Source organism: Saimiri boliviensis, chromosome 3 (assembly GCF_048565385.1).
Source record: "Saimiri boliviensis isolate mSaiBol1 chromosome 3, mSaiBol1.pri, whole genome shotgun sequence".
Classification (NCBI taxonomy): domain Eukaryota; kingdom Metazoa; phylum Chordata; class Mammalia; order Primates; family Cebidae; genus Saimiri; species Saimiri boliviensis.
This window is the reverse complement of record NC_133451.1, coordinates 63,194,818-63,215,295: the sequence shown is the minus strand read 5'-3', so window position 1 is coordinate 63,215,295 and position 20,478 is coordinate 63,194,818.

Below are 20,478 nucleotides of genomic sequence, written 5' to 3'. Positions count from 1 at the left end.
CTCTCGTCCTTTTGTATAAAAAGTCTCTCTCATCCTTTTGATATTTTGGGATGAGTAGTGCTGCTTAGCTTTTATAATGCATGCAGCTTTATTGTGGTATTTTTTCTAAAACTTATGGCAAAATGTTTACTATTTTAGTGCTTAAGTCTTTCCCACTGGAAATTATATGAAATTAGAAATATAGCAACTCTTATCTCATTTCTTCTGTAACATTGAACTATTTTACAATATCTTTGCTTTCATGAGCCAGTTCTACTTTTTCTAGATGTTTAAAAATATTCATCTGGTTGATTTTTTTCACACTTTTATGCTGCTGTGAGTTATGCCAACATTGTATATTTTGGGATTTTTAACTTATGGCCATTCTTGCAGAACTTTTTAGTTTTCCTGATAATTAGTTAAGTTGAGCATTTTTTAATATATGTTGGTTATTTACATATCTGTTTTTAAGAATTGTCTATTCATGACCATAGCCTGTTTTTTGATGCGGTTATTGGTTTTTCTCTTTGGAGTTTTTTGAGTTCTTTGTAGATTCCTGACATTTGTTCTTTGTCAGATGCATAGTTCATAAATATTTTTCAATACTCTGTGAGTTGTCTACTTACACACTGATTATTCTTTGCCAGTAGAGCTTTTAAGTTTAATTAAATCACAACTATTTATCTTTGTTTTAGTTGCATTTGCTTTTGGATTTTGGGTAACAGGTTTTTTGCCCAACCCAAGAAGAGTTTTCTCAATGTTATCTTCTAGATTTTTTTATTGTCTTAGATTTAATTATTTGATCCATTCTGAGTTGATTATAAGGTGAGACACGAAGATGCAGTTTCATTCTTCTACGTGTGGATTGCTAATTATTCCAGTCCCATTTGTGGAATAAAGTGTCATTTCCCCATTTTATATTTTTGTTTGCTTTGTCAAAGATCAGTTGGCTATTAAGTATTTGGCTTTATTTCAGGATTCTCTATTCTATTCCATTGATCTACCTGCCTGTTTTCATGTGAATACCATGTTGTTTTTGTAACTATAACCTTCTGATGTAGTTTGAAGTTGGGTAATGTGATGCCTCCAGATTTGTTCTTTTTTCTTAGTCTTTCATTGGCTATGCAGGTTTCAAAGCTGAGAATCAAATTAAGAACTCATCTATTTTCATAATAGCTGCAAAAAGGGGAAAAAATACTTAGGAATATACCTAACCAAGAAGATGAAAGGCTTCTACAAAGAAAACTACAAAACATGGCTGAAAAAAACATAGATGACACAAACAAATGGAAATACATCCCATGCTCATGGATGGGTAGAATCAATTTTGTGAAAATGATCATATTGCCAAAATAAATCTGTAAGTCCAATTTAATTGTCATCAAAATACCATCATCATTCTTAACAGAACTGGAAAAAAAATCTTGAATTTAATATGGGTGTTAATTTTTGACCTTTAATAAAAAATCCCTCATTTTAGGTTGTGATAATATAGGAATTACACTCTAAAAGGACTTAGTAAATTATCAGTCTTGCTAAACATGCATGTACATATACATGTCTGTTTCTTTTAAAACAAGACACAGCATCACTTAACTAGCTAATAAATATGTTGTGAAATTCAATGTTTTTTGAGGACAAATTGAAATCATAATTATTCTACATAACTATACTTTACATGATCATATCTAATTTTTTTCATTTTCCACAGTCTTTTGATCCTTCACTCCTATAAATATAATATGGAAACATAAAGTTTTTAGCATGCCAAAAAAATACATACAAAGAATATAAAAAGTTTATAAATTTTGTGGAAAATATCTAAATTAAGCTATAGATCTCCTTTAATCTTCATATCAGGAAAGCACTTAATGATCAAAGTCTTACCATTAACCAATTCTTAAAGAAGGTATTCTCTAGCATAAGGTATGATTAAAAACTAATATATATGTATATTTATAGTTATATACACATAGATAGATCATGTCATACACACACACACACACACACACACACACACGCACACAGAGAGAGAGAGAGAGAAAGAGAGAAAGAGAGAAACACTGATGCTAAATTACATGAAGAGTTTATAACAGAATATTTCATACAAATCATCCAGGAATAGATATAGATATAAAGAAAAACAGAACTTATGTAGTGCCAAAGATTAATAATCTTCTTTTATTATGCTTACAAACCTGAATTAATTTACCTAAAATCTATGCTACAACACACGTAACAAAATATTAGTATCCATTGTTCAGTGAGAACTACACATCACCTACCAAAACAGAAAATCTAATAAAAATTGATGAAATACGGATAAGCAATTCAAGGTAAAATTGGCCAAAAAGATACAAAAGATTAAAAAGTTACTGATGGTCAGAACAATAGAAATAATGCCAACACATTAATGCCATAGAGAAGATTAGCACCCTATTAAAAACCTGAGAATTCTACGTTAGAGGGAGTATAATTTGAAATAATACTTTTAAATGAAATGTAAATATATCATTATAAACTAAAGTTCTGCATCTAGAAATCTGCCATACAGAAATCCTTGCAGATAAGCATGTGTATGAACAGAATGATTTCTCCAGCAGTTAAATGGCTTTCAGTCAATGAAAACGTGTACCTCCAACAAATATGAGTATAATCATTGCAGAGAACCGGCAGATTATCACATTGCCAAATAGAAGTAGCTTCCAGAAAAACAAAAAGCATTTTTTTTCAATAAAATAAAATATACATAAATTGATACAAAAAGAATCTTGAAAAACGCATGTAATTTCAAGGGTGAGAATTTATATTTTTATTCTATACAATACTGCAATGTCTAAATTTTCACAGTGTTTTCATATATTAATTATGAGATTTGAAATTTGATTTGTGGAATAAACACATCAATTCAAGACAAGAAGTTCCAAAATGTAACATCCCATTATTAATTTACTAGTGTCATTCCAAAAGCTTGATAAAATTTCTCATATATTATCTATTTTAGCCACTTGCAGCTTGATTTTAGAAGATTCATTCTATTTTTTAAATATCTATGATTAAATACAATACAATATTTTTAAATTGCAGTAATTGTAGAAATATAAATTCATATAATTTTAATATATTTTATTTCATTATTTTTTATATTTTATGAATCATACAATAGTTTAATAACTTCTGCTGCCTTCTTCAAAAGACTATATTTTTTGTTATTTTGAGACATCATGATAAATACATTGGCAATTTTCCTATAAAGTAATATCCTCTCCTTTTGAAGTTTGGCAAATTTTGTAGCTGTCTTAAAAAAAGATGTAATGAAAATAATACAGCTAAAATTTCAAAGCTATTGTGGAAACACAGCATGTTCTCTCTGTTTCTCTCTTTCTGTCTATTTTCATGTCTGTTTTTGTCTCACAATTAACCAACACCTTATCAATTCAAAAGGTAGTCCCCATAATAAATGACAATTTGGTAGAGAGACACAAATATCTGCCTAAGAAATCTTGGTAGCCCACTAGCACTTTGAGCTTTTCCACACTAATCACTAAATATGAAAGTGAATGATCTTCAGATAATTATAGACCCAGACACCATAGGAAAGAAAGTAGCTACCCAAGAAACTCTGTGGAAGGAGTTAACTGAGCTCACCTAACACACAAACTCTGAGAGATTACATAAAATGATTACAGTTGTTTTAAGGCCCTAATTTGCAAACAACTTGTTATGCAGTGATACATACCAGGAATAATAATTCTGCATATTTTAAATTATACATTTGTAATAAAATTGCAATTAATATATATCTACGTTAAGTGGGAAACCACATTTTGAAAATATCTGTACCCCAAATAGGAGAGTCAACATAACATGGTGGTTAAGAGCTGGCACTCTAGATTCAGATGGCCTAGATTCAAGGCTCGGGAACCACTGCAAAGTGATGTGAGGTTAGACAAGTTACTTGCATTTTATTTGCCTCAGCTTCCTCAACAATGAAATGGCAATGGTTGTCATAGCATTATTAATATCAAGGGGTTGCTGAAAGAATGAATGGAATAATATTGCAAAGCACTGAAACAATCCTTTGTATGGCAAAATAAAATTTGCATTATCATTTAAAAAATCAAAAAATTTCCATAAAAATAATTTTATTGTTCATATAATTTCATAATATAATTTCAAAACATGTTTCTAATGTAAATAAAAATAACAGCATTTACTACTTTAAGCATGTAGGAGTAAAATTTGTAGCATAAACAAGAGCTGACCAACTGTGGCCTCTTGGTCAAATCTGGTCAGCCACTTGTTTATTTAAAAAGTAATTGATATAGAAGTTTCACAACACAAACTGTACACTTTACCCATTTAATGTGTATAATTCATTAATATTTAACACACTTGAGATGTTGTGCCACTACCACCATTGTCTAGACACAAAGTATTTTTTTCATGTCAAAAGATAAATTTGTACGCTTTAAACAATCGTCTCTCATTTCCCATCCTCCATGCCTTGCAACCTGGCATTATGTGTTGGCATCATTTTATAGCCTATTGGGTAATATTTTTTAATGCAAATAACTATATAACTTCAGCAAAGTGTTTTATTTTTTTTCTGCTTTTAACATGTCCGGTTTGTAAATAGCAATCTGTGATGTATACAATTAAATTTTTGTGTTCTAATTGCTCTGTTATTAAATATATTCAGAAATGTTATGATTTATATTGTTATTAATTATTTCCAATCATATATTGAAGAGTCTTTCTTGAGAATAGCCAGAAACCAAGACCCTGGAAAGCTCTAATGTAGGTGGGGAGTTGAGTTTCAGATGTATGTCAGGTAAAATATAATGAAATGAGAAAGTAAGACCAAAATGCATCAAATAGGAGAAATTTATTACTCAGAGTTCCCAAATGATGTTATTGATGATGATAGGCAACGGACAGAAAGTCCAGAGGTAGCAGAGAGCTCAACCAGCTGCCTGGAAGTGGGAGGGTGAACCCATGTGGGAGGGCTCTTATTATGGAGCATAGGCATTATTTCCTAGGCTTCTCTGCAGGAGTTGAGAAATGGCTACCTTAAGAAAATACACATGAAGGAGGAAAATTATTATATGACTCTGCTATTGTTCATTAGGTTATATCATGGTCATCAGCTCTGTGAGGTGTTGCATTTCTGGATCAATAGGATAAGAAACAAGTAGACTCTATCTCAAACAACTACACATGAAAGTTTTAACAAAGTCAAAGTGGCAAGCTATGACTAGGTCTTAAACAACTCATGTTAAGTCTGAAAAGGAATGCTGAGGCAGAATAAACTTATGACAAGAAAGTAGACACACATTTTAGAAGAAAACTTCGACCTACTCACTTCCAGATTGATAGCATAAAAAGTACCGTGAATCAGCTCCAAAATGTAACAAGGATAAATAGTAAAAATTGTTTTTAGAGACAACTATTTAAACATATTAGGAGAAGTTGACTGCAGTGGCATATGCCTATAGTTTCAGCTACTCAGGAGGCTGAAGAAGGCAGATTACTTGAGCCTGGGAGTTCAGGGCCAGCCTGGGAAACTTTGTGAAATCACATCTCTTTAGGATTTTACCCTTTTCTGGTTTAGGAAAAAAAATACTGCAGATCACAGCCAGAACTCATTTAGTTTTACAGAAATACACTCTTTGAGGCTGAAGCAAATCTGACTCATTTTCGATGTGAACATACATTGTAAAAACTCTTCTTGGAGGTATTTCTAAGCAGAACTAATATCAGAATGATCTGAATCATCTATTTGAGAAAAACTGAATTAATCAAATTAATCTTCAGCCAACAACTGCTTGAAAACAATGTTAAGATCACGCTACATTCTCCAGGATTTGACATTCTCAGTGATTGAAAATTTCTACATTTTGTAAATGGAAATACTGCTACTAAAAATAGAATGCTAAAAATAGAATGATGTTTTCTGTTTCCAATGTTAATATGCTAGAGCATGCAAAAATAGTGATAAAAGCGAGATATTTTGTGCAAAATTATCCCGAGGTAAATGCTGCATCTGAAAGTACTGCCAGCAAGTATTCTCTGGGCAAACAGATAAAGGGTTTAACAAATGAATTAATTAACAAATTGATCAATATACTAGGAATTGCCCTCAAGATATGCAGCAAATAAATAAATATTTACTAAGGGATGTTTGTTAAAAACAGCAAGAGCTTGTGGCATTTAAACAATGACTTATTTTCTAGCCTACTCTCACTCAGTGTGACAGAAATTTTATTGCAAGTAGGTGCAGATGAGACCATTGGACTCCCCATCCATGAAACTTCTACAAGAGAACTATATTGTCTTTTTGAAAGATTCCTGAATTTTTCACACACAGACACTTCACCTATATGTTAAAGAGGCTAAATTCCAGGCAAGACAGACCAAAAAAGTTTCTCTTCTTTCATGTAGCCACAGTCAAAACACACAGGTCTTACTCAGGCAAAGCATACTAGAAACTCTGAGTTTCATTATCATAATCATTATCATAATTCATTTATAGGATGGAGGTTCCACAGGAAAAGAAGCAAATTAAGACTATAGGCTAGCACCTTACTCTGTAAGAGATGAAGTTGACACCTTTTTCCCAAGGCAAGAGTCACATCGTTAAAGAAAGGGTTCTAAAGCTCTCATGGAGTAATTTACTTTATTTGAAAAAAATGTGTAGGAAGTTCAAGCTTAAAGGTATTGTCAAAATATGAAAAGCTTTTTGGTAACGGTAAAAGAAGGTGGTTATTTCATGAGTAATACAAACAAGACCACAAGAAAGCTGGTTAATGAGGAAAAAAAAGAGAGAGAGAGAGAGAGAATGATAGAAAATAAGAGCCTTTCCTGTGCCCAAATCATGCTGAAATGTCACAAAAACTACCACTATAAAAGTGCCTAAATATTACTGGATATGGGTATGAAGTAATTTATGCCCCAAGGGCAATACTAAAAGCAAAAGATCAATCAGCCAATAATTTGTGAAGGTTAAGAGCTAAACTGAGTGTATAAAACAAACAAACAAAACAGAAAAGAGTCAAAGAATGTTCCTATTAAAACCACTGTTTTTCTATAGTTTGTGAAAATGCCAAAGGGTGCAACTTCTGAGTAGAAACACCAAGGAAATAACACTGCAAGGGAAACAAACTTCATAAAAATACTTTACTCACTAAACAAGTAACAGTCAGAATTAAAAGAAGATGGGAGTATAATTTCCAGAGTAACTATATCAATATAGTTAGGATGAGAAGGATGATTTAGGGTATCTGGTGGAAAAACTTTCTATGTGACAAAAATGTTTGAGAGAAAGCAAACCATAAAATTTTTAAAAAATTGCAGCTTGAGGATGAAATAGAAAAGAAAAATTCATTTTCTAGAGACAAATATAAGCCAGCTGCAGACATTGCATAAGTAATAAGAAGCCAAATTTAATCACCAGGGCAATGGGGAAAACGTCACCACCACATGTCTGAGATCTTCATGGCAGCCCCTTCCATCACAGACCTGGAGGCCTAGGAGGAAAAAATGGGCCCAAGACACCATGCTTCGTGCAGCCACAGGACATGGTGTCATGCATTTTAGATTCTTTAGCTCTAGCTGAGGCTAATAGGGGACAGTGTACAGCTTAGGACATTATTTCAGTTGCTGGAGCCTCATGTTTTTGTGGCTTACACATGATGTTAGGCCTGTGGGTGCACAGAAGTCAAAAACTGAGGTTTAAGAAGTGCTGCCTAGGTTTCAGGGGATGTATGAAAGTGCCCGGATGTGTAGGCAGAAGTCTTCTACAGGGGATGAGCCTTCATGGAAAACATCTGCTAGGGCTTTGCAGAAGGGAAATGCGGGGTTGATGCCACCACAGAGAGTTTCTACTGGGGTACGGCCTAGTGGAGCTGTGAAAAAAGGTCTACCATCTTCCAGATCTCAGAATGGTAAATTCACCAACAGTTTGCACTGTGCACCTGGAAAAGCCAAAAACACTCAATGGCAGCCCATGCAAGCAGCCAGGAGGGGAGCTATGTCCTGAAAAGCCACAGAGGTTGAGCTGCCTAAGGGTCTGGAAGCCCACCTCCTGCACCAGCATGCCCTAGATGTGAGACGAGTCAAAGAAGACTATTTTGGATCTGTAAAATTTAATAAATGTCCTACTGGTTTTTGGACTTGTATGGGGCATGTAACCCTTTTGTTTTGACCAATTTCTTCCATTTGAAATGGGTGTATTTATCCAATGCCTGTACTGTCATTGTATCTTGGAAGCAACTAACTTGCTTTTTATTTTACAGGCTCATAGGTGAAGGCACTTGCCTTTTCTCAGATGTAACTTTGAACTTCGACTTTTGAATTAATGCTAAAATGAGTTAAGACTTGGGGGAACTGTTGAATGGTCATAGTTTTATTTTGAAATGTTAGAACATGAGATTTGGGAGGGGCCAGAGGCAAATAATATGGTTTGGCCATGTCTCCACCAAAATCTCATCTTGAATTGTGGTTCCCATAATGCTCATGTGTCATGGGAGGGACCCAGTGGGTTGTAATTGGACCATGGGAGTGGTTTCCCCCATGCTATTCTCTCAAAAGTGAATAAGTTCTCACAGATATGATGGTTTTATTAGGGGTTTCCCTCTTCACTCAGCTCTCATTCTTGTCCTTGCTGCCACCATGTGAAAAGGGATGTGTCTGCTTCCCCTTCTGCCATGATTGTAAGTTTCCTAAGGCTTCCACAGTGCTAATATATCATAAAAATATCTAGTTCTTAAAAAATGTCTTCAACGTTCCTTCTCTCACTTGCTCCCACCCTCACCATGTGCAGTGTCACCTCCTCGTTCACCTTCTTCTATGATTGTAAGCTTCCAGAAGACCAGACTAGAAGCAGATGCTGGAGCCATTCTTGTACAACCTACTAAACTGTGAACAAATCATAACTTTTTTCTTCATAAGTTATGCAACCACATGTATTACTTTATACCAATGCAAAAATGGCCCAAAATAATCAATTAAAGATTTAACTCTACCATCTCAAAGTTTAAGAATCCTGAAGGAAAACCTAGGAAACACCTTTCTGGATATTCACCTTTGGAAACAATTTATGACTAAATCCTTATGTATTAGCCCATTTTCAAACTGCCATTAAGAATTTCCCAAGAGTGAGTAATTTATAAAAGAAAGAAACTTAATTGATTCACAGTTCCACATGACTGAGAAGGCTTCATAAAAATTAAAATCATGGTAGAAGGGGAAGCAGCTATGTCTTACATGGTGGCAGGCAAGAGAGTGTGTGAAGGAGAAACTGTCAGACACTTATAAAACCATCAGATCTCATGAGAACTCACTCAAAATTACAAAAAAACATCATCGGGAGAACACTGCCTCCATGATCGCATTTTCTTCCACCGAGTTTCTTCCTTGATATGTAGAGCTTATGGGGATTACAATTTATGATGAAATTGGGGTGGAGACCCAAAGCCTAACCATATAATTTTACCCCAGCCCCTTCTGAATTTCATTTCCTTACATTAAAAAATCAATCATACCTGTTCAATCGTACCCCAAAGTCTTAACATATTTTAGCATTAACTCAAAAGTTTATGTCCAACAGCTGATTTTAGACAAGGCAGTTTCCTTCAACCTATAACCCTATAAAATCAAAGTGAGTTAGATACTTTTAAGATAAAATGAGGGTATAGGCATTGGATAAATGCTCTTATTTCAATTAAGAGAAATTGACCAAAACAAAGGGGCCATAGGCCTCATGTAAGTTAGACATCTATTGGAACAGTCATTAAATCTTAAAGATCCTAAATGATCTCCTTTTACTTCATGTCTCACATCCAGGGCACACCGATGCAAGAGAAGAGCTCCCATGGTCTTGGGCAGCTATGTCCCTGTGGCTTTGCAGGGTACAATGACCCTCCTAGTTTATTTCACAGGCCAGTGTTCGTGGCTTTTCTGGGTGTGTCATGCACTTTCGGTGGACCAACAATTCTGGTATCTGGAGGATAGTGTCTCATTCCTCACAGATCCAGCAGACAGTGTCCCAGTGCAGACTCTATGTGGGGGCTCCAATCCCATATTTCTTTTCTGCACTGCCCATGCAAAAGTTGTCCATGAGGGCTCTACCCTTGAAGAAGACTTCTGCCTAGACCTCCAGGCATTCCCATTATCCTCTCAAAGCTAGGTAGAGGTTCCCAAACCTCAGTTCTTGACTTCTGTGTACTTCTAGGACCAATAGCATGTGGAAGCCACCAAGGTGTGCAACTTGCACACTCTGAAACAATGGCCTGAGCCATAGCTTGGTTCCTTTAGCCATGGCTGGGACACAGCACCAAGTCTCAAGGCTGCACAGGGCAGTAGTGGGGCCCTGGACTAGGCCCACAAAACAATTTTCTCTTCTAGGCTACCAGATCTGTGATGGGAGGGGATGCTGTGATGAGCTCTAATGTGCCCTGAAGGCATGTTCCCCATTGTTTTTGTGATTAACATTTGGCTTAATGTTAAAAAGTATACTCTTTTATACTTTTATGCTTAGCTTCCCTTTTAAACATAAGTTCCAATTTCAAACCATCTCTTTGTGAACACATAAGACTGAATGCTTTTAAAATCAAACAGGTCACTTCTTGAATGCTTTGCTGATTAGAAATTTTTTCTTCTAGATACTATAAATCATCTGTCTCATCTTCAAAGTTTTATAGATCTCCAGAGTAGTGGTAAAATGCTGCCAGAGTCTTTTCTAAAGCAGACCAAGAGTGACTTTTGCTCCAATTTCCCAAAAGTTTCTCGTCTCCATCTGAAACCACCTCAGCCTGGACTTCATTGTCCACATTATTATCAGTATTTTTGTCAAAACTATTCAACAATTCTCCAGGAAGTGCCAAACTTTCCTAATATTTTTTCCGATTGTTTCAAACTATTCCAAATTCTGCCTGTTACCTAGTTCCAAAGTCCCTTTCACATTTTCAAGTATCTTTATAGCAGTATCCAACTACCTTAGTACCAATTTACTGTAATAGTCATTCTTACACTACTATAATGAACTTCCTACGACTGGGTGATATGGTTTGGCTGTATCCCCACCTAAATCTCATCTTGAATTGTAACTCACAAAATTATCACATTTCATGGGAGAAAGCCAGTGGAAGATATTGAATTATGAGGGCAGTTTTTTACTGCACTGTTCTCATGATAGTGAATAAGTCTCATGATATCTCATAGTTTCAAAAATAGGAGTGTCCCTGCGCAAGCTCTCTCTTCGCCTACCACCATCCATGTAGGATGTGACTCCTTGCCTTCTGCCATGATTTTGAGGATTCCTCAGTCATGTGAAACTGTAAGTCCATTAAACCTCTTTTTCTTCCTAGTCTCGGGTATGACTTTATCAGCAGCATGAAAATGGACTAATACAATAAATTGGTCCCAACAGAGTGAGGCATTGCTGAAAGGATACCCCAAAATGTGGAAGCGACTTGGAAACTGGGTAACAGGCAAAGGTTGGAACAGTTTGGGGGCTCAGAAGAAGACATAAAAATGTGGGAAAGTTTGAAACTTCCTAAAGACTTGCTAAATGGCTTTAGCAAAAATAATGATAGTGATATAAACAATAAGGTCCAGGCAGAGGTGGGCTCAGATGGAAATGAAGAACTTGTTGAGAACTCGGGCAAAGGCAACTTACTATGTTTTAGCAAAGAGACCGACAGCATTTTTCCCCTGTCCTAGAGATTTATGTAACTTTGAACTTGAGAGAGATGATTTAGGGTAACTTCATAAAAGGGGTCTCTAGACCAAAGGATCTACACAATTCCAAGTGTTGTTGGAGGCAAGTATTCTGATTATAAGTCATGTTTACACACAAGAGGAGAACTGAACCCTGAATATATACATGTGTGAGAGCATCTCATGGAGTGATTAAAAGATCAGGGAGGTGGGACTTCACTGTTCTTGCTGGAATCCATTTCATAACTTTATTGGGCCTTTTTGTTAAGAAATACATATATATGAATGAAGTAATACTATCTGCTATTTGTTTCATTTTAACATACCACTTGGTAGTGTTGTGAAGTGCTGTATGGAGAAGCAAAGGTGAAAGACACACAAAGACACAGAGAGAGAGAGTGAATAAGAGAGAGAGAAAGAAAATATATTAGAGTTAAAATTTTATTTTTGTGTCATGAGGGGTTAGCCTGTGACCCAGCATGAGCAGTGCTCATAAAGTGTATGTTGAAATAAATACACCATTTATAGCAGGGGTTAGATCACTCATACTCCAAATTTTATGTAAGCACTTCTTTTTAATCTAAATATATATCTTAGTTTGACAGAATATTGATACATGTTTATTTTATACATATTAGCTAGATTTAATTTTGAGAAAGCCTGCACTATTTACTAAGGAGACAATTTCTTAAATATTTTAAAAATACACATATACAGAAATCAATATGAATTGACTGATGTCATTACTGAGTCTCCATTTTTTTGGTAAAATGTATTTATAGTTATTATATTGAAGTAAAACTGAAATAATTATACCTATTTTAAAAACTAAAGCTGTGAATTGAAGGGTAGTGGTATGTAAATAATCTCACTTAGTTTGAGATTTAAATTTAGTAATATTCCAAATTTTCAAGCAAATATAATGACTACTTCTTAGTAAATATTTTGAATTCAATTGATATTTAAATACATTATTAATGTGAGATGATATGGATGGAATATAACTAAATTGATCAGAACACTGTCGATGCTCAGCAACATGAGGGTAAAGATAAAGATTTGGCCGGGCGCAGTGGCTCAAGCCTGTAATCCCAGCACTTTGGGAGGCCGAGGCGGGTGGATCACGAGGTCGAGAGATCGAGACCATCCTGGTCAACATGGTGAAACCCCGTCTCCACTAAAAATACAAAAAACTAGCTGGGCGTGGTGGCGCGTGCCTGTAATCCCAGCGACTTAGGAGGCTGAGACAGGAGAATTGCCTGAGCCCAGGAGGCGGAGGTTGCGGTGAGCCGAGATCGCGCCATTGCACTCCAGCCTGGGTAACAAGAGCGAAACTCCATCTCAAAAAAAAAAAAAAGATAAAGATTTAACTTTTAAATTATATTTTACCTAGTATAGAAAGAGAGTACAGAATTAAAGTAAGCATACAACTCTGAATTATGTAATCAGATGAACATAAAATTCATGTTATAATTGTTTGCAGAATTAATAATCTTTTGCTTAACCTATAATATAAGAAAGAAAGTATATAAGGAGGGGTAAAATTTTGTAGAACATGGAAGTATAGATGATTTTCATGTAAACAGATACAAGCTGAATTGGAAAGTACTGTTGGTAAGAAAGCAAAGAGGCAATATGCTTGAAAAACATACAAAGAAAAAATGGAAAAAGTCCAAAGCCTAAAATCGTGATTCTTTATAGAAATATCACTCCCCTTTTCTGTTGAATGTCAAAAAAAGAACAAAACTGATATTTATTCCTGTAACTACATTACTGTACCATAAACCTACACTGAATTCTGAGTCTAGAAACCAAGTGCAACCATTAAGAATTGGAAACAATGTGCAAATGTGAAGAAATATGATGGAATCACAACCCAAGTTAAAAGCACAGAGATATTCCACAAAGTGAGGCCCAGCTGAAAGTGTTTTGGTTAAAATATAATAAATACTTCATTTCTAAAATGTTATGGTACCATATTCAATGTCTTAATTAAGTACAGTCAATACTTTCACAATTACTAAAGTAATATAATCCTCCTATGTTCACTTTATGAATAGCTTCTTAACTATTTTTATACTGTATTACTATGTTTACAATTTCAAAGATTTAATGACATTTTAAATATAAAATAATTAGGACAATAAACTTTTTCTATGACCTAACACTTAGCTATACTACTCACCCCACTCTAGAAATATGTAGTAATAACAGATTACGTTACATGGAACAAAAAATAAGTCATATTGTCTGTCAGTGTGATGGGCTGCCAGGAATACATGAAGGAGTGAGATATCTGCCATTCCCATGGGTAAACTTAAAAGAACACATAAATGAAATGTTGAGGAGCTCAGCCATCAACTTTCCACAATAAGCTAAAGGGTCTGCAAAAGGGATCTTAAATTTCGCTGCCTACAGCCTGCTGAGTGACTCCTCACTTATTGCAACGTGGTCACTCATACTTTTGGAAATATATTTCTCCATTTGTGATAACTTTATTTGCATGCTCACCATAAGTTTCAGCAGTCCAGAAGAAGCTGAATACTGCTAAATTAACTGAGTGACTACAATTCAAAGACCATACAAGTACTTTTCTAGTTCTTCCAGAGTCGAAAAAACAGATGCAGCAGGAAAGGAACATGGAAGCCACTCAGTCTCTCTGATTGGCTATTGCTCTAATGAAACCCTGAGCTCTAAACAAGTGCCAGAAGCTAATAACCTAGAGTAATCATGAAAGAGTTTAAAGTTTCAATTTCTCAACCAGTTGATGGTAAGTCTGACCTTTGTACAACTTGTTTACCCTAATGTTCAAAGTTACCGTTAGCTGCTTTAATGGAATGGTTAATAAAATTAAACAAAGTCACTCAAATTACATAATTCTTTAAAAGTGCTTTTATAAAATAGGAATGTAAACACAACTAAACATAACTGAAAACATTTCAAATTGAGTCTAAGAAAGTTCACTATCAAGTCTTATTTATTTACATAAGATGTTTTCGAGTCTATTCTTTAGATTTGAGTGTTCATTTTAGCAGAATTCTTTCTCTCAGTGTATTTTTCTTAATGTTGGGATGATAGAAAGTATATATTTTGATCATGCTTATCTACTATTGATTTTTAAATCAAAATGTATATAACATATTTTGAAACTTTAAATACTGGTTGTTATGGGCTGTATCATGTCTCTCTCATTCCAAGTTCCTATGTTGGTATTCTAACACCCAGCACCTCAGAATAAAACTGTAGTTGGAAATAAATCCTTTAATGAAAAAATGAAGGTGAAATTAGGGCACATAGAGCCCATCCCATGTGAGGATAGGCATACAGAAGGGAGACCATGTGAAAACACTGAAGGAAGACAACCAGCTACAAGACAATGAGAGAGGCCTTAGGAAAAACTAACCCTGTTGGTGACACTGTGATCACACAATTCTAGTCCCACAAATTGTGAGAAAATAAATAACTATTGTTTATATAATCTAGTCTGTGGTACTTTTACTCGGTTCGGGCAGACCTAGCAAACCAAAGAGTGGTATACAGCAATACACTTAAATTTTGAAGGTTAAGGTTAAATTTTGATGTAATATAAGAAATTAATTTTGAGAAAGCCAATTATGAATTAAGATATGAACAAAAAATTATGCACCATTCAGAAGATAATACATATATAACTGGTTATATATGTATATTAACTTAGTCATTTCAAAAACACAATACATAATTTCAAGAAAATACCTTTTATGATTATTTTCTGGGAATCCTTTTGCACATTGAACAGTTGCCTTAAGATTTTCCCTTAGTTTTTATAAATTTATAGTAGTAATACGTTATCTTCAAATTTTTAATATATTACTTTGTTCAATAATGGAAAGACATATTCTGTGTGCTTAGGAATATAGAATTAGGTGTTAAGATTATGGTAATCATTTTTTTTGCCAACAGAGTTCAAACTGGATGAATAATTAGAGAGAAGTAAAGGAAAACAGATAGAGTTCAATATATACCATCCAGCCTGTTTTTATTCCTTGATTAAGAATATGCAATCAACTTCAAGGAAGTTTTTTTTTTTTTTTAAGTTTAGGGAAAATTTTTTAGGAAAAAGTAGATAACATTCACAATTTTCAATTTTATGTGTAACTATTGAGTAATTGATTGTGGTAAAAACAAATACCATACAATTTCCCATGATAACAATTTTTAAATTTACACTTTAGTAGTGTTAACTATATTCACATTGTTGTGCCACAAGTCTTCACAACTTTTCCATCTTGTAAACTACATTGAAAACACCACTTCCACCTTTCTTCAGCCCCTAACAGCCTCCATTTTATTTTCTGTTTGTATGAATTTTACTAATTTTGATACCACATGTAAGTGGACTCACATAGTATTTGTCTTTTAGTGACTGGTTTATTTCACATATTATAATAGACTCAAAATTCATTATGTTGTTATATATGACAGAATATTCTTTTTTAAAGCTAAATAGTTTTCCATTGCATATATAGACCATGTTTTCTTTGTCCATTCATTTATCCATGGATACTTGGGTGGCTTCCCTCTCTTTACTCTTATAAATAATGTTGCCAAGAACTTGGACATGCCAATAGTTCTTCAAAATCCTGCTTTTCATTTGTTTTTGGATAATTACCTAGTAGTGACATTGTTCCATTATATGTAAATTTTACTTTAATTTTCTGGCTTGTATGCATGTGTGTGTGTGTGTATGTGCGCGCGTGTAAAGCTCTGTGGCAAAGGTAAATATAGAGTCTAATATGGAGTTCTTTAACTTTATAATGTTTTATATATATGTATAGGTGTATAGACATTATATATGCATAGGTGTACATATTTATGTTACATATGTGTGTCTAAATATGTCTATATGTTTATATAGGTATATAATGTGTGTTGGTACATATAAACACATATATACACTATCCTAATGGTTATGAGGTGATAGCTCATAACCTATTTAAGAGAGGTTTTATATACATATATACAGACATGCATATATCATCCTAACAGTTATGAAGTGATAGCTCATTATATTTTTGATTTATATTTCTCTAATTATTAGTGACGTTGAACATATCTTTATATGTTTTTTGGCCATATGATAATTTTTGGATAAATGCATGCTCAAGTCCTTTAAAAAAAAAAATGGGTTGTAGTTGCTAAGTAGTGTATGTAGATGCCCACATACACTACTATAATGCTTTCCAAATTGTTAAGTAAATCTAGTGCCTGTTATGCAAATTGAAAAATAAGATTCAAGTTCCAAATGGGAAGCCACACTTTCTCCATTGTGTGAATAACTTCTTATAAGAATTGGAGGTTGTACTTACTTTTTGTGGAATCTGAGCCAGGGTTAATGTGATGAGATCAGCCTTTTCTTTTGTAAGGTTTTGCACAACTGACTCCAGAGAAAACACGACACCATCTTTGTCAGAGTTCTGAACAAATTCTTCTATTTCCTACAGAGAAAACATTTTCTGTCTTATAAGGATGCAATACCACATAGAATAATATAGTTTATGTATACATCTAAAAGAAAAATTTGAAGTTGTCATATGTATAGTTATATTGTCCCTATATTCTGAGATGTATTTTAGAATAGACATGAAAAAGTTTGTGTTAGAAACTTATGACTTGAGTACATAATTAGTTACTAGAAAAAGCACACAACCAAATAATTGTACAGAACATTTAAGTAAGAAATGTCGAGCTCATTTAATATTTAATAGACATCAAATTCTAAAAGCATAATGGTTTGCAAACTCATGAAAACATTTCAACAACATCAAGTGTCAATTTGGTGACATTTTAGATGTCCACAAAATGATAAATTTAAGAAACTCAACATCAATTCTCCCGGAAAAATACAACCAGTAGCTATTCAAGTACAAAAATGCCACTCTGAATTCACCAGATCTCAAGAGAGAAGGGGAAAACCTCAAGACTCACAGACATAAGAAAACTGATGATTGGTAAGATGAATAATTGTTTTTGGACTGTACCATCCCCTTCCACACACCAACATGTCACCACTGTGAGAGAACTTTATTTTACCTGCTGTTATCAAGATGGGAGGAGAAAATTTCAAGTGGACATTCAATTTTTTCATGGGTCTGTAAATTTGGAGGGAAAGCCCACATTTGTCACACCCCACAAGAGGTATTAAGAGTGTTCAAAGGGCTGAACCACCAAAGCTAAATTGGAAACAAGAGTGGAAGTACTAATCACAGTGATTGGCACACAGATTTTGGTGTCTGCTTTGCATTTCTACACAGGGATGCCACACTGAGGAGTCTGACCAGAACCATAGCACTGCAGGGGACAAGATCTAAGGGAAAGTCTAGATCTTTGACGATATTTTTTTTACAATTCCATATAGTCATGCGGAAATTTTCCATGACTGGGGAACAAGTATAAGGTTTTAAATTAAGTTTGAGTGATTGCTTAACTCTCTCCCAGACCTAGAAATCACTGCAAGTCTGGGTTTAAGTTCCAGTGCAGCATTTAAGTTCAGATGCTCACATTAAGTCTCCCAAGACTGGAAAACAACATTAGAGCAAATATTTAGTCTTGGTGAAGTATTAAATTCTGGAAGCAAATATTAAGTCCTTCCCCAAACAAAAAGCAACTGGTGGTGAGGAATTAGGTTCCAATATTAAGCAGTAAGGTTGAACAACACAAGCATATGCGTTACAAAACTAGAACATGTGAATATCTCTTTAAATATGGAAACAACAATGTAAAGGTGAAAGGATAGTAAAACACACACACACATACACACACACACACACACACACACACACACACACACACAAACACACGCACCACCACCACCGCTAAGAAAACAACAACAGAACTGAGCTAATGCAGTAGAAGAAATAAATAAAATTTCTGACAGAGAAGTCAGAGCACTCTTTATATAAGAGGTCAGGAAACACAGAAAATAGAAAGTTAAAAAATCCTTTGGAAATATTTAAAGATTAACAAGACAAAAGTTGGCTTTCTGAATACATAAATTGAAAAGGCTTCAGCTAGAATAACTACAAAAAGAGATGACTCAAAATATGAGATGAAAAGGATACATAACAAATCATACACAAAAATACAAAAGCTATAAGAAATCATTATAAACAAGTACATGCCAATAAGTTAAAAATATATAAATTATACAGAAAAAATTTTAAACATGTATAACAAATCAGGATTGAATTATGAAGAAATAGAAACATGAACAGGAGAATAGTGAGTAACAAGATTGAAGCAGCAATAAAAACTCACATAAAAAATGTACTAATTTCATTCAAAGAATGAAAATTGTTGAAACCATTTTTCTCGAATGTTTCTTACAAAACATTGAAGAGAATTGAATGCTTTAAAAGTAAGGTTTTACGCTGGGATCAGGATTACCTTGATACCAAAACCAGAAAGAAGGAGAAAAAAAAAAAAAAATCCCAGAAAATATAATCTGTAGGCCAACGATTCTGGTGAACATAGATACAAAAATTCTCAACAAGTACTAGCTAACGAAATACAACAACAGCACATCAAAAAGATTACACATTCTGATGAACTGGGTTTTACCTCAGGGATGTAGGGAAGGTTAAACACATGCAAACCAATAAATGCTATACATAACATCAAGATAAGAAAAGAGCATATAATTTTTGTATGTCTTTTAAAACATCTTCCTAATATGAACAGAATGATTTCAATACAAAATGCCAAATTACCAGGATAGGGCAAGTTTGAATGGAGAGTGACTATCTAACGTGTATAAGCATCCTTTTAGGTTGATGACAATATTGGATTTAAAGTGACAGTTACTCAATACTGTGAATGCCACTGAATCGTCCACTTTTAAATGATTAAAACAGTACCTGTTATTTTACGTAATTTTTACCTCAAATATTTAAAAAAATGTAAACGTGGCCTACCAAATTTTGCCCATAGGACCCCATTCACTTGCCAATCCTTGGTTAATTTAATTGAATAAATTATTTAATTTATAAAATTAAATTAAATTAATTTTATAAATTAAATAATTTATTCAATTAAATTAAATTTTATCATAAATTTAATTCTGACATTTAAAATAGCAAATGCTGTCATTGTTATCATTTACATTTGAAACAGGATACATTTAAATATATATCGAGACAATTTAGGTAAGGACTCAAATCATGGTGGAAATTTTTCTTTCTACTTAATAATTATTAAAATAATGCTAATTTAATTTGCTACATACAGCAACTGTTTATAGTGCTTTGCCAAGTTAATCTATCCATCCTTCATCAGCAACATGAGGTAGATAATGGCATTACCTCATCTCCATTTCACCTATGAAGTTGAGGCACAGAGGCGAGGCAATTTGCCAAGCCCCGCATAATTCTGTAGTGATTTTGCAGGGACTTGAATCCAGGCTAACTGAATCCAGAGTATAAGAGCTCTTAACCACCATGCTATGCTGACTCCCCTTTTTGGGTTACAGTTGTTTTCAAAATCTTACATTTGTGGTTTCCACTTTCTTGCCTCCATATTAATTGTGTTATTATAAATGTATAATTAAATTTTTAGAAATATCATTTTAGTTATCTATCACTTCATAACAAACTACTCTCAAATGTGAGGAGTTTGAAAAACAATATGCATTTTATTAGAACTTTCATAGCATGAGTGTTGGGTGGGCCCAGCCAGGTGGCTCATACACAGTATTTCTCAGGTCCTTACTTTCATGTGGTGGCTGGGGATGTAATCATCTGA